Source organism: Grammomys surdaster, unplaced genomic scaffold (assembly GCF_004785775.1).
Source record: "Grammomys surdaster isolate TR1022 unplaced genomic scaffold, NIH_TR_1.0 126278, whole genome shotgun sequence".
Taxonomy (NCBI): domain Eukaryota; kingdom Metazoa; phylum Chordata; class Mammalia; order Rodentia; family Muridae; genus Grammomys; species Grammomys surdaster.
In genome coordinates, this window is record NW_021621078.1 from 5,684,300 (window position 1) to 5,699,652 (window position 15,353).

Here is a 15,353-nt window from a genome sequence, read left to right on the forward strand (position 1 = left end):
TTTCTTTCTTTCTTTCTTTCTTTCTTTCTTTCTTTCTTTCTTTCTTTGAGTTGTTCTGGGGTGGGGGAAAGTTTCACTATGAAGCCCCGAGTGGCTTGGAATTCACTATGTAGAGCAGGCTAGCTTTGAACTCAGAGATTTGCTTGTCTGTCTCTGAGTGCTGGAATTAAAAGCACATGCCATCACACCAGGGCCCTATTACTCAAACTTTAGTTAATTTTGTTTTTGAGATGGGGCCATGCTATATTACCAAGGCTGATTTCAAAGTCCTGAACTCAAGCAATCCTCCTAGCTCCTGACTTCTTAAGTAGCTGGGGCTATAGGCATATGCACCAGGCCAACTACAATTTTATTTTAAACAAATGATTTAATATATCATTATATAAAGTCTCAACTGCACTAATAAATCTAATAGTCTCTTTAATTACTACTCCATGCTCAGTCTCCTCCCTAGAAGTAACTGCACCTATGAATCAGATCTTTAAATATGTATGTACTATGCAATTACAGAAATAGTTTATTTAATATAAATAGAATTACTAAATATATAAAATACATATGCCCTATTATAATTTGCTTTTGTTATCAGTATATTTTGGAGATTTTTCTGTTGATAAATACAGATTTGTTCCATCCCTCTTAAATAATGCATAATACTTCTGATTAATAGATATTTAAGTCATTTAAAATATTTTATTCTGTACTATTTTGATCTCTCAAACAGTAACACAATTACCATCCTTATAATATATGCTGTGCCACATATAAAGTGTTTTTCAAGGGTGTATACCAAGAAAAGGAGCTGCTGAGTCAGAAGATATAAGGGTCCCCCTCCAGGATGCCACAGCAATTTATGTACCCACAAAGAGTCTAGGACAGTGCTTCTTTCCTTATCTCCTTATACCAGAATCATACCACTTATTTTTCCTAACCCAGTAAGTGAAAAACTATTCTTTTTAAGTTCCTCTAATCATTAATGAGGATGAAAATGTTTTATTATGGGCCACTTTTATTCCTTTTTGTAAGCTTATTTAATTGCTTTATTAGATATAGTTTTTACTATGTGTAGACATTTTTGTTTATGTTTTAATATTTATTTTTATTTTATATGTATGGGTCTTTGCTTTCCTATATGTAAGTATATTGCATGTATACCTGGTGCCTATGGACATCAGAAGAGGGAACTAGATCCTTGGGAACTGGAGTTATAGTGGGTGCTGAGAATCGAACCATGGTCCTCTGTAAGAGCAACAAGTGCTCTTAACTACTGAGCCACTGCTCCGGCCCCTTGTAGTTCTTTATAAATTCTAAATCCTATTTGGCTGGATTTACAATCATCTAGGCTACTGGTGAGGTGCACTTATAAGAACATTTCCAGAAGATTACCTGAGGTGGGAAGACCCACTCAGAATGTGGTACCAGATACAACTCCAGTGCTTGGGACAGGACAGAATAAAAAGTGAAAAAAGAAGAAAGCCAGCATGGAATTTTTTAAATGCTTAGGTATATAACTTACCCAGCACTTATTTTTTTATATAAGTCTAATGTGGGTTTTTGTTTTGTTTTTTAAGTTTTGTGTGTTTTGTGAATGTGGGTGTTTTGACATGCATGTCTTGTGCCTGTGGAAGACAGAAGATGACATCAGCTCCTCTAGAACTGCAGTGACAAATGTTTTGAGTTGCCATGTGAGTGATATGAATAGATCCTAATTCCTCTGGGAGAAATGTTAACCATGAACCATCTCTCCAACCCCTTATATGAGGTTTTGTGTTAGTCAATTTACTTTCCATTATTAGAACAAAATACCTGCAATAACAAACTTATAAAAAAAGTTAATTTTGCCGGACGGTGGTGGCGCATGCCTTTAATCCCAGCACTTGGGAGGCAGAGGCAGGTGGATTTCTGAGTTCGAGGCTAGCCTGGTCTACAGAGTGAGTTCCAGGACAGCCAGGGCTACACAGAGAAACCCTGTCTCAAAAAAACAAAAAAAAAGTTAATTTTGATTCATAGTTTCGAATATTCCATTATGACTGACTGGGTAACTATTAATTTGGACTCATCTTTATACCATCTTTGCTTTCAGGAACATGGTTCAATCTGTGTTTGCTCAGGGCTTCTTTTTTCATTCTTCAATAAGCTTCATGCATGTCATTTCTCAGTGAAATACCCAAACAGGGGAGTTTTAATCAGTTCCTCTATACAAACATTATTTACTTGCTTGATGTATGTTTTAAAGATTTTTTGTCAAATCTGCATGCACAATAATTTTATTATTAGATATACTATTTACATAAAACTGAAAATAAAGCAGGAAGGAAATATTAGAAACTATTGTGTTTCCAAAATAAAAACTAAGCCGGGTTCCCAAATTGTCCTATAATATTTACCTCCTCTTTTATATTTTTTAGTTAAAGGTTTGTTTTTAGTAATTATTTTAAACCAAATTTCTAAAAAAGAAAAAACTTTAGTTTTAGTTATGCTTTAACTCATTAGAGAATTTATTTAAGCCTTGAACAGCCTCTGGGCAGATCCTTAATAAAAAAAAAAAAACCTATGAGTATCTAAAAATACATTTCCAAGACAGAATACGTAAACCTCATTTCCTGTGGGGGGAAGGGAAGGAAGGCACTAAGGTTTCTCAACTCCATGGATCCAGAGGTCAGCTAACTGCATTATCTCAGCCTGTTCCTTATGCTTGCCAATAATTACAAGATCTACAGAACAAAACTCAATTACAGCACTCCATCAGCTTCTACTCCATAATTCTAAAGACACTTAACTAAGAATATATAACACTTTTAAATGCTGAAGCTGACAGAATCTCAAGACACTCAACTCTTAAATCTTAGATGGGAAAAGTAAGTACGAAGATGAAGATGGAGGAGAATGGCCAGGGTGAGAGGTAAATGATAGTGAAGCCAAATGAATAGGACGTCCTATCAGGCCAATCTTATTTTCATCAACATTATGCAGCTTCTATCACCTCTGGAGATACTCGACCAGGTACACACACACACACACACACACACACACACACACACACTTTCATACGTACCTGTGGTCAGCAACTAACATTATAAAAGCAAGCTATTATTATTATAGAATTTATTTATTTATTTATATTATTATTATTATTTTTGGTTTTTCGAGACAGGGTTTCTCTATAGCCCTGGCTGTCCTGGAACTCACTCTGTAGACCAGGCTGGCCTTGAACTCAGAAATCCGCCTGCCTCTGCCTCCCAAGTGTTGGGATTAAAGGCATGCGCCACCACTGCCCGGCTGAATATATTTAAATAATACAAAGGAGAATACTGAAATATGAGTAGATTTTGTGAAATTTGGATATTAGTACTATAGAACTGTCGAGTAAGGATTACTACAGTATAAGAGCCTCAGTAGTAAAACAAAAAAACCCAAATATTATTTCCTAGCTTCTCTTCCTGAGACCCACCAAAAAATGATGTGGAACTCAGGATCAGAGTCTAAGACTAGAAGGTTACGGCAGGCACTTCTGTGGCTGGTGCTCATAAGGAAGAGGGCTTTGAAGCCAGGTTGTCTGGACTCCAATCCAGATACAATAGTATCTGTTTCCTCTCCCTCCATATAGCCATCTGTAAAATGGAATACAGTAGTACATATCCACATAGAGCTGTTCTAAGGACTCACTCAGGACATACACCAATAGTTCAGAATAGTGCCTGGCAGAAAGTGGTGTGTGCTCAATAAATGATGCAGTTCTTATTTCTTTGTCTTTGAGGAAGATTTTAGTCATTATAAGAAAGAGAACAAAGCCAATTTATTTTTAGACATATTTTTATTACTTTTTTCTATAGGTTGCTTTTTAAAAAAACATTTTATTGGGACTGGAGAGATGGCTCAGTGGTTAAGAGCACTGGATGCGCTTCAGAGGACCAGTATTCAAATCCCAGCACCAATAGGATGGCTTACAACCATGTGTAACTCTAATTCAGGAGCATTCAGCACCTTCTTCTGGCCTCCATGGATACGGCTTGTATGTGGTACATAGACATACATGCCAGCAAACAAGCCCAAGCATGAGGTCATTCACCAAGACAAGGCAAGCTCACCACAAGCCATGCCACTGAAGAAAACTGACTCTTCCTCCCCAAAGCCAATGATTTTCCTATCTACTTTTAAATTATCTTCATCAAATGGATGCTATTATTAAATATCATATTAACCTTAGTTTTTCAGCCCCATAATTTACTGGTAGGAAAATTTTTTCTTCCTTATCTTTGATAAAAACTAAGATAATCATACAAAACACAGACTGATTTTACAACCAGCATATGTAAAGATGATGAAATAAAGATTACAGATGATCTTGCCATTAAAAGAAAAACCCATGATGGGGGGGGAAGACTAAAATAGATATAATTCAAAGTCTTATGTTCTGTCCATGGAATTAACTTCCTAGATTCTAAGGAAAATCTACCTTCAAAATCTAATGAGATTTTGTATGGACACCATATATAACTGTTTTTAAATGAGATAAGTAATTAAAAACAAACAAAAAAAAAAACAAAAAAAAACTTCTGAAAGTTTCCAAAATAACTCTTCCCTTACCACTTTTACCTAGAAAGGGGGACTGTACATCCAGAAAAATCCTATAAACCTCCATTTGAGAAAGTATTTTTGTTTTTGTTTCTGCTTTCACTGTTTGTTTTTGAAATAAGAATCCCTATACAGCCCAGGATAACCTCAAACTTTCTGTTTCTCCAGCTCAGTCTCCATCACTAGAATGTGACACCACCTCCACAGCCTGGATGACAAGTACTTTTTTAAACTCGAGTTTATTAACCACTAATTTCTGAAGAGCTTGGTTTTCTGCTAGAAAGAGATATAAAGCAATAGATTTGCCGGGTGGTGGTGGCACACGACTTTAATCCCAGCACTTGGGAGGCAGAGGCAGGCGGATTTCTGAGTTCGAGGCCAGCCTGGTCTACAGAGTGAGTTCCAGGACAGCCAGGGCTACACAGAGAAACCCTGTCTCGAAAAACAAAACAACAACAAAGAAAGGCAATAGATTTGTAAAGGCAACGACCTATTTGAGGAAGAAAGGGTGGACAGTAGCAAGAATGATTTAGGGAAAGAGTCCCAGACACAAACACTGAAGCCACAGCTATGGGCATATTAAAGTATCTCTCTGGCTCCTGAAACTGTGTCTACGGAATTACCCTTTTGCAGTGTAAACTTTTAGTTTCATTGGAAAGTCAATTATGTCAAATGATGTTTTGCTGGGGTACACAGGTGAGAGAAAGGATGTCTTGCTAAAGCAGATACAGGAAAAAATGTTTCCTGAAGCAGTCACAGGTGAAAGGATGTTTGGATATAGCAGACACGTAAAAGGATGCTTGATGAAGGAGTATAAATATGACCCCACAGACAGCGAGAGCCAAGCACTGAGCATTGGTTTGGTTTGCTCTGTCTCCCTATTCTTTGTTAAAAGACACACATGTATTGGTTCTCCTTACATAGCATTGTTGAGCTCGACTTGTGGTAAGGACGACATAGAGAGAAACTTGCCAAAAAATTGCTCATGAGATTCCTGCAGCAGCCTGCTACTTCCTTGGCCTCACCTCAGGCCAGTTGGCGAGCCTTGCAGTTTTCTCAGGATTGAAATACAGTTGCTGGTTCATGGCTGGTGTCTGCTTGCTGAAAGAACTGTACTGTGGCTGTCAGTGCATGTGTGGTGTCTGCCTGCCTAGAGGACTGGTCTGCAGATACAAGAAAAAAATGTTTCCTAATATTGCTAAGTTGTACTTGCTGTTGCTAAGGAACTGAATTGCCAAAGAAAACAGAGCTCACCCCACAAAGAACTATTGCTGAACAGGTCCACTTCCCCCATTCTAATAACTTTTCTCTTCCACTACATCTGCTAGGTGATGAGTTAGAGGAGAGGTTCAACCCTATTAAAAGTAGGTTGCAAAATAGTTATGCCTACACCCTTTATTCCTTATTGCATTTTGACCTTTTCTTTCCTGATGAACACTTCCCCTCAGTAGAAAAATATTCTGAAGATTATTCTAAATAAGCCAGAAGAATCCTTCTCTCTCCTAAATTCTCCTCTAATTTCTTTCATCACCTTTCTTTTGAGGAAAAAAAGAGGGTCTCTTCTTTCTCCTTCTTCAGCATTAACTTTTCTCTACCTATGTCACAGTGTCACCACACAAACTCAAAGTGTCCTGACTGCCTATGTCACTTGCCTTCTACCCTTGCTTCCCCTGACCTCCCAATAGATCTGAGTTAACAGTGACCACTTCCTTCCTTTTTTTTTTTTTTTTTTTTTTTGGTTTTTCGAGACAGGGTTTCTCTGTGTAGCCCTGGCTGTCCTGGAACTCACTCTGTAGACCAGGCTGGCCTCGAACTCAGAAATCTGCCTGCCTCTGCCTCCCAAGTGCTGGGATTAAAGGTGTGCAACACCACTGCCCGGCCCTTCCTCTTTGTTTAGAGCCTGTGGTGCCACACTCATCTGGAATGTCAGCAGAATTCACACAAAAGGGGGGCAGTTCGTATGGTCTAATGGTTATCCCCAAACTAATATGCTGAAACTTATAGACCACTGAATGGAATGGTATTGATGTGAAGCATCTGGAAGTTATTAAGTTACGAAGATAAAACCTTCACAAGTAGAATTAATGGCTTATAAAAGGGGTGCTTAAATATTCTTTATCCCTTATTTGTCCCTCCACTATGACAAAGTGACAAAAAACACAATCTTTGTCACTTCTACTATGTGGCAATAACCCAAATCTATTGGGACCTTGTGTGGACTTCTCAGAGTCCAAAGCTGTATAAATGTCTGTTATTTATAAATGTTCTAGTCTGAGATCTTCTGAGTATCAGAAATGAAATAAGAAAGTATTCTTGTCACAGATGGAACACACACTGTACTCAGGAGAATAAGGCAGAAGGATATTGAGATTGAGGTCAGCCTGGGCTACACAGAAAGTCAGAGTTCCCCTCCCTGCAACAAACATTCATGATTAAATAGGTTTGGTATTAAAGTTGAGCAAGTTAATTACTATAAAGCTTTTCAGATCTTTTAAAAATTATTGATTTATTATTTATGTGTATATGTATGTCTGCCAGAATTTATGTATATCACATAAAGGTAGGTGCCCCAAGGCAAGAGGGCCTCAGATTCCCTGGAATGAAAGCTACAGGAAGTGTGAACTGCCTAATGTGGGTGCTAGGAATAGAACCTCAGTCCTCTAAAAGAACTGCAAGAGCCATATCTCCAGGCCCCAATTTTCTTCTGTTTTTTTTTTAATTAATCATTTTACTTTTTTACATTTCAAAAGTTATCTCCCTTCCCAGTCTCCCCTCCACAAATCTCCCTCTCTCCATCCCTCTCCCCTTTGCCTCTAAGAGAATGCTCCCCCACCCACCCACCCTCCCACCCACTCCCGCTTCACCCCTCTAGCATCCCCCTTCTCTGGGGCATCAAGTCTCCACAGGACTAAACGCCTCCCCTCCCACCGATGCCAGATGAAACAGTCCTCTGTTACATATGTCTGTCCCATGTGTACTCTTTGGTTGGTGGGTTAGTCCCTGGGAGCTCTGAGTCCAGTGAATATTTGCATATAAGTCTGTGCATGCATGTCTGGTGCCTGCTCAGGTTGAAAGAAGGCATTAGATTCGCTGGAGCTGGAGTTATGGATGGTTGTGAGCTGCCCTGTAGGTGCTGGGAATCAGATCTTTAATATACTAATGTACACTGTGACTCTATAAGATAGGATCCTACAATGATTTCCCAAATGTCTCACATAAAACTTCTCCATTTGAAAGAACTATTTTATATTATAAATGAGCCAGTGGACACTGCCCTTGGTGTTCTTTTTAGTTTTTGCTTTTAGATTTATTTTATTCATGCAAGTGCTTTGCCTTTATGTATATCTGTGAACCACATGCATACCTGGCACCTGAGGAAGTGATGAGCCTCCATGTAGGTAGTGGTAATCATAGCTCTCTACACGTTTCATCCTTTAAGTTCTCTGTAAGTGACTATATTCCTATCAGCATGGCTGCAACATGGCCTTAGGCTATAATTACCTGAACTCATCTTAAATCTTACTTCTGGATTTATGAAATATGAAGAGTAACAGTTCATGAGGAGTAAGCGGTGTGACATAGAGAAAGTATCTGCTTTAGTGTCTGACACAGTTAAGTGAAAGGCCAATAAGTGATCACTATAAATTTCTTTCTCTAGCCTAGATGGGTTTTGCTGATCAACATGTATATCTATCTTCCCAAGGTAGATCTATCATATAAATCTCAAAATCAGAATGTCTGCATTCTACCATCTATGTTGGCCCAAGTGATTCTGTCTTGGTAAACAGCATATTCGCACATGCCCAAGCCTGGAACAATGAAGCCAGGATCTATATCCCTCCTTATTAATCCTGTATCCTAAGCTCCTTGTTCCCCAATTCAGCACCTACATGTAATATTACCTAAGTCCCCTCCTATATGCATTTTTAAATGCCCCTTCTGAATATAAATTTGATCATATTACTTGTCTACTTACATTTTTCAATATTTGTTCATGTTTTTTTTTTCTTGGTAATTCAATCTCCTAATAGATCACACCTCCTTTTGATCTGGCTCTTTTAGTGACATTTGTCATGATGCCACAACATTTAAATATAGTCCCTACTATAAACAGAAGTGTGTATATTTCTAAGAACTGCTATAGCATCTTATCTTTACACATCCTATTCTGTGTATAGTGCATTCAATTAGTTCTACTCACACCCATTTTATTGCTGGCTATTTCCAACTGGCCTTTTCCATGAATTTGGATGTATATTATTTCACTCATAAACTTTAATCCTTGTATCATGTGTAAGATTCAGTCTATAAATTCAAATATTCATTCTTGAACTGTTTAAACTATGAGATATACTTTATTAAATATGCTTAGGTAAAGTGATCAATCCCACAATTATTTTAGTAATGAGAAAGTCTATAATAGTAACGATATTAACACTTCTTTACTAATATCTATCACATATTTATCATATTGCTGCACTGAAGAGTTGCAAAAATGAACAAGAAAAACTCCCAACCTCAGTTTAGTGGAGAAAGCTGAGTCTTAAACAAAGCACCTTATATAATACCACAAAGCTATGTATATGGCCAGGTGTAGTGACATACACCTTTAACTGCAGAACTCAAGAGGCAAGTAGATCTCTGTGACTTCAGGGCCAGCCTGGCTGACATAGAGTTCTATGTCAGCCAGGGTGGAATAGTGAGATATCACTTAAAAAAAAAATAGTATATGTACAAACTTTCTATGAGGACACAGGGTAAGAAATGGGTGATATTTGAAAATATATAACTAAAACAAACTGTAACTTATTTTTGATATGTGGGAGAACATGTACCTCTGCCTCCTAAGTGCTGGGATTATAGGCATGTACCACTATCCCCAGATAATACATGAAAACATTAATTATAAAAATTAATATTTAATATAATATTTAATATGTTACTATTCTCATTTGCTCATTTACAAATTAGAAAACTCATACAGTTGCACAAAGCAGCCTTTGTTATGTATGTTGTAACCACTTTAAAAAGGCAACCTTAGAGCTACAGAGATGCTTTGGATTTAAGAGCACTGGCTGCTCTTCCAAAGGATTAGGACTCAATTCCTAGCACCCACATGGTGTGGTAGTTTACAACCATTTGTAACTCCAGCCCCAAGTGCTCTGACACCATCTTCTGGCATCTGTGGGTACTATACACATGTGGTGTACAGATATATATGCAGGCAAAACATCTACACTTGTAAAATAATAAAATATCAGGAACCTGTTACATTTAGTGCTAAATTGGGGGACAAAGGGCTTAGGATGCAGGATTAATAAGGAAGGCTATAGACCCTGGCTTCATTGTTCCAGGTTTCAGCATGTGTGAGTATGCTTTGGGGCTGGGAAGAAGGCTCATAGGCTTAGGATATTTGCTGATCTTCCAGAGAACCAGAGATTGGTTCTTAACATCCATGCTGGGCAGCTCACAAGGTATGTAACTCCACTTCCAGGGGATCAGCTGACTTCTTTTGACCTTTGGCACCTGCACATACATGGCATTCACCCCACACAGAGACACACACACACATACATACACATAAAAATTCATCTTTTTATTTTAAAAAATCTAATTCTCTCTCAGATAAACAGTTGAACTGTCATCATGCACCAACTCAGATAAAACCATCTCTTTATAATTTTTTCTCTAAGCCTTAGATTTATATGACTTACTATTAAGACTTATACTTTGCCCACTTTAAAAGCAGCTTATATAATTTTATTTTTTTCAAGATTTTTTATGTGTATGTGTCTTCATGAGTTTATGCATACTATGTGAACCTGTGGAAACCAAGAAAGGGCGTCAGATCACCTAGAACTGGAGTTACATGTGAGTGCTGACAACCCAACTCAGGTCGTTTGCAAGAGCAGTAAGAGTTTTGAACTGCTGAGCCATCTCTACAACCTCAGCTTAAATAATTTTCAATATAACCGCTCTTGTGAGAAATTATAAAAATCTTGTAATTATAAAAATCTTGAAATTATAAAAAAAAGTCTATAACTGGAAAAATAAATGTCTATACGCTAAATGTCTATATGCCTTTCTAACTGTGCCTGTTAGGGGTCATGGCTGTATCTGTATGGCTAAAAATCCCTGCCAGACTTAAGGCTCTATTGTGCCTAGTTCCATAATCATAGAAAGATTTTTTAAAAACACAAAGTAAGGCCTATTAACCAAATTAAATGAACTGTAGATGGATAAATCATCCCGTCACAGATGAATGAATATTAAGAGACAATAGGGAAAAATAATCACAGGTAAGAAAGATTACTGTATTGAAGGACTTGAAAGTACAATCTAATTATGACTCATATATCATAAATGTCATACCTTAAGTTCCCATGGTCATGTAAATTTCCCATGGAAATTTAATCCATCTTACTATGAATATTAAGGCTCTCATAGAACCAAGTATCTACACCCCCAGATTTCCTAAGAAGTCCCACTTAGCATATGTAATGCCCTGGATCTGAGCTCCAAGGTGGAGAGTGGAGGGAATCCAAATATAAGAGTTAAATTTGATGGCAAAATACCAGTATCTGTAATTTCTGGTGCACATATTGAGCAGAGAAATACCTCCCCATTACTAACCTACTACATCACTATGAGTCATCTTAAAACAAGATTTTCCTCCCTTGTTTAAAGACAATTTTGTTATACTAAGCAACAAAAGATAAGGCACAAGTTTAGACATCTTTCCTTTCAAGAAAATACGTCATAGCACTTGAAGAACAGCATATCGTTGCCCTGAAGAATTTTACTGTCATTACTGTTATTTATATTTTTAAGTTTTGGATCTTCAAAAATATTCAGAGGGTGCATTTCTGCCCTTGCAACATGCAAAATAAACATTTGCTCTAAGAAAAAGAGAACCCCACCTATTTTCTATAGGGTAATATCAGAGATACTTACTTTCTCTAATCACACCTTTCTGTATTATGAACCATTTAGCTGAGTGGCACAATCTGGTCCCAAAGTATTTTAAGTAACAAAATATGAATTTGTTACAAGATAAACCAAAAATATTCTTATAGCTTAAACTTGGTCTTCTGTTTCTGGTAGCCAATTTTTTCTAGACAATTCAGTTCCTGATCTGAAAACATCAGGAGATTCCTTCATCTTCACTATCAGAATTTTTCTGAATATGAAACATTTCTAGCAACACTAGATATATACTAAGTCACAGCCACAGCCCTTCAACATAGGGCATATAGTCCCCAATTTACCACAGTCCAGTCCCCATTTTGTAAGCTTCACTAATTTAGGTCATCTGCCTAAGCTCACAATCCTATTTAAATTCATGACCTCCTGTGCTATACTGAAATCTAAGCCTGGTCTAGAATCCAGGTAGTTATTTGAATGCATAACAAATGTCCAGCCCTTTACCACCAAAGATATAGCACACAGTTTCTACTGTAACATAAAATCTCCTGAAGCTACTCAAGAAATAAATATTCTGAACTTCACCCTTGGGATCAGAATCTGGAAACCATTTAACATTAAACGAAGAGCTAGGCAATTTTCCACTGCTAAAATTCTATGAGCCCATATGAAGCAATATTTATAAAATAACTCCAATATTCTGGTAGTAATAAAAAGTCCAAGAAACTTTTAGATGTATTGCATAGAAGTGAAAAGGAAAGGAGGGATATAGCTCAATGATAAGAGTACTTGCTTCACACACAGAAGGCCCTGGGTTTGATCCCAGGTTCCATTAGAAATGATAGTGGTAGGAAATATACATACAAAGCTACAGCACCAGCCAGGTTTGGTGGCGTAGGCCTATAATCTTTGCTATTTAGGATGCTTGAGGCAGGAAGTCACAAACTCAAGATCTACCTGGACTATGAGCAAGTTCAAGGCCTGCCTGGGCAACTTAGAGAAAAACACTGTCTCAAAATAAAATCTAAGAGGCTGGAAAGATGGCACAGTGGACAAAACACTTGTTGTGCAAGCTTGAGGAGCTGAGTTTGGATCCCCAATTCCTACATAAAAAAATACCAAGGATGCACAGTCCTATAATCCTAGCACTGGGAGTCAGGAAGACCTGAGGGGCTTGATAGTCAGGCAGTATAGCCAATCAGTGGGCTCCAAGTTCAGTAAGAAACATTGCCTCAAAAAAATAAGGTAGAAAGTGATAAAAGAACAAAACCTAGTATTGTCCTCTAGGCCTCATGTGTGGATTTCATCCCCAGCAGTCCACCAAAAACTATGCTAGCATATCAACAAAATGAATGAAGAATAAGTCAGAATCCTATATCAAATATCTTAAATTACATATTCAAAGCAAAACAAATGACTTTATATATGGTAAAAATATGGTATCAATGTTTGCAAATGAATATAATTCAGTTGTAGAGATGGGGGAATAAGAGTGAGGGAATGAGTCAGCTATAGAAAAAAAGAATATATAAAAAAGAGTCTAAGCCCTGTACTTGCTAATGCAGTCTTCCTTTAAGTACCTTGAATCAACTAGAACAAAGACTAATTTGGCAGCCAAGTTTCTGTTTTTATCAGATATGCATTCTGAACAAGCTCATCACCAGAAGTTCAAAATCACCCCCATGTCCTTAAAGTTTTTCTAAGAGACTTTTAATGTTTACTAAAATTGTCTTTTTTTTTAATCCTACAAGTTAAAATGCCACAAAAATATGTTTAGACAGGAGTATACTAAGGATAGCTTTTTTCCTCCATAAAGCTCTTGATTGAATTTTCAAGGTTATATACCATTCAAGAATTTATTTAATAAGAAAATGTCAAGAGTTCATAGATATTTTCAGTTGCATTATGCCTAACTAGACTTCCTTTATAGTCAATAGCACTTTCTTTAAGTTTAGTTTTAAAACCACAGAATAAGTGTAAATTACTTATAGAGTGGAGAAAATTACAGATTATGTAGACAGATCAAGTCAGCTGAAGCTGGAGAGGATTGCAGCATAGGAGGAAGGATTGAAGCCCCTAAGGGAATAGGAACTCCACAGGAAGACCAACAGAATCAACTAACCTGGACCCTTGGGGCTCTTAGAGTCTGAACTACCATCCAAAGAACATACACAGGCTGGACCTAGGCCTCCCCGCAGATGTGCAGCTTGGTCTTCATGTGGGTCCCAAACAACTGGAACAGGGGCTATCCCAAAATCTGTTGCCTGTATGTGGGATATGTTCTAGCTGAGCTGCCTTGTCTGGCCTCAGTGGAAAAGGAAGCACCTAGCCTCTCAGAGATTTGAAGCACCAGGGTGGGAGATGCCCAGGGAGGTCCCCCACCTGCTCAGAATAGAAGGGGATGTGGGAATGGGGGAAGTATTGTGGGAGGAGCTGACTGGGAGAGGGGCAGTGATTGGTAAGTTAAAAAAAAGTCATTAAATGAATTTTGGTGTCAGATTAGGAAAGATTTTTCAAAGAGTTTTTCAAATGGTCTTAAGATATTTCTACCATTTTTAATTATATGTTTATGCAAAATAGTATCCTTGGCATTGGTGACTCTAAAATCAAAACACTGATTAACTTTGAAAAATGTTGACCATGCTATGTCCTTATGTAAAAATAAATGAGCATGAACATTTTACTAGATAGGAAAAAAAGTATCAGAATTCATAGACATTTTTAGTTGCACCATGTCTAACTAAACTTCCCTTATAGTCAATAGCACTTTCTTTAAGTTTAGTTTTAGAACCACAGAATAAGTGTAAAATGCTTATAGAGTGGAGAAAATTACGGATTATGTAGATAGATCAAGTCAGCTGAAGGTGGAGACAGTGGCTCCTTCCTATAATCCCAGCACTAGTGAGGCAGGGCAACCACAGGGAATCAAGGCCACCTTGGGCTACATTGTAATTTCTAGGACAATGTATGTGGGTTGCAGTGTGAGACCCTGTCTTTATACAAATACCCCAGAAGAAGTAAGAAAAAAGGGGAAGCATTCATATAATTTTTTCAATGCTCTTATGTGAAGAAATAGCTTTTTCTTATTTTCTTACAGGTTCAATGTATAAAATGTATAGTTCAACCAAAGTTGAAACAAAGACTTCTTGCTGGGTCATATATGAATTAATTCAGTTGCTTTGGAAATGCCTTTTCTAAGACTTGTATTCAATTTCAACTGCCAACTGCTTGTAATGGCTGCATTTAGAGCGTACATCCTTCTCACCTATTGTTTCCTTGCACAAAGATATGTATTTAAACCCGTGAATACATCTAGGGTCTTTGGAATCTCTAGATTAGAGAGTATCTGGCTATTTCTGTGCTATTTTATCACATGATTTCTTTTCACAATTATTAAAATACAAACATATCGAGTCTATAATTTGGTTATACAAACTATGATTTAAAGTGATCTTATCAAACAATGAAATGTCAATAAGTTAATATGTTTTTAATCACAGCCTGTTAAACGGATAAACTCAGAAGACAGTTGCATGAGTCATTCCATCTAGAACTTTAGGTTGTTACACAACTATATGCAATGGATTTTGCTGCACAGATAAGGAACTAGAGATTCTCTAACTTCAAAGAATAAAACTTTTATGTAGTGAAAATGTTTAATGATACTAACAAACTACCTACTACACTAATCAGGCTCCCTTCGAATACAAAAATTTTAAGACAAAAAAGCTAAAGAGAAACTAAACTCTCAAATAAGATATTTGAGTTATATTTTTAAAAAGCAAATATCTTGCCCAGAAAATATTATAATAAAAAGATTAATAATTAGTTAATAATGAAAAACTAAGTCACTA